Below are 1456 nucleotides of genomic sequence, written 5' to 3' on the forward strand. Positions count from 1 at the left end.
GGGTGTCATGCTAAGCGAAGTAATCCAGGCAGAGAAGGACAGAAACCATATGTTTGCACTCAGGTCTAACAGGAAAACAGGAGAAACCTAATGGAGAACCATGGGGAGCGGAGGAGGGAAAGAGAGTTGGGGAAAGAGAGGGATGCAAAACCTGAGAGACTACTGAATGCTGAAAATGAACTGAGAGTTGAAGGGGAAGGGGGAGGGGGGAAAAGAGGTGGTGGTGATGGTGGAGGGCACTTGTGGGGAAGAGCACTGGGTGTTGTATGGAAACCAATTTGACAATAAACTATTTAAAAAAATAAAAAATAATAAATTTTAAGACTGTATGCTAAAAAAAAAATCAAGGATTTAGATGTTAATCTCATTCAGAAACACCCTCACAGAAAATCCAGAAATATGTGTGACCACCTATCTGGGCACTGTGGCCCAGCCAAGTTGACATGGCAAATAACGATCACATAGTTACTATCCTGTCCTGGTAAAATAAAGAAAAGTGATAATTTTTCAGAATACTGAAGACATTGGGATATCTAACTGAGGTTTGCTTAGATTACTCACTATTTTAAAATATAATACAATAACAATAAAAGCAAAGTACAAAAGTATAGGGAAGATGTTTTGAATTTGCATAAAAATCACAAATAATTTCTTTCTGAATTTTTGAATGGAAAACTTGAGTTCGCTTCCATGAACACAACAGTTTCTTTTACTCCAGGTTTTTGTTTGAAATGACTATGAGCAATTCCTGATGTACAATTTTGAGTACTCATTTGAAAGTTAATTTTTACAACATTCCTTTATTTCAAGGAGTGTAAATTATATTTAGAGAAAGGATACAAAAGCTCTTTTCCCTTCCTTCTTTGAGGAATGCAATGTTGAGATTTCTTGTTATAATGAAAATGGGATTCGGCTCCACTCTAAGGTTTGCCTATCATGTATTTCTTTTTTTTTTCCTCTCCATAATATTTTATTGTCAAATTGTTTTCCATACAACACCCAGTGCTCTTCCCCTTAAGTGCCCTCCACCATCACCACCACCTCTCTTCCCCCCTCCCCCCTCCCCCCCAACCCTCAGCCCATTCTCAGCATTCAATAGTCTCTCAAGTTCTGCATCCCTCTCTCTCCCCAACTCTCTCTCTCTCCTCCGTTCCCCCTGGTTCTCCATTAGGTCTCTCTTGCTTTCCTGCTAGACCTATGAGTGCAAACATATGGTTTCTGTCCCTCTCTGCCTGGCCTACTTCACTCAACATGACACCCTCAAGGTCCATCCACTTTCCTATGAAGGGCCATATGTCATTCCCTCTCATTGCCATGTAGTACTCCATCGTGAATATATACCACATCTTCTTGATCCATTCGTCAGGTGATGGACATTTAGGCTCCTTCCATGTTTTGGCTATTGTTGACATTGCTGCTATGAACATTGGGGTCCATGTGCTCCTATGCATCAGCA

This window comes from Suricata suricatta, chromosome 11 (genome assembly GCF_006229205.1).
Source record: "Suricata suricatta isolate VVHF042 chromosome 11, meerkat_22Aug2017_6uvM2_HiC, whole genome shotgun sequence".
NCBI classification, from domain to species: Eukaryota; Metazoa; Chordata; class Mammalia; order Carnivora; family Herpestidae; genus Suricata; species Suricata suricatta.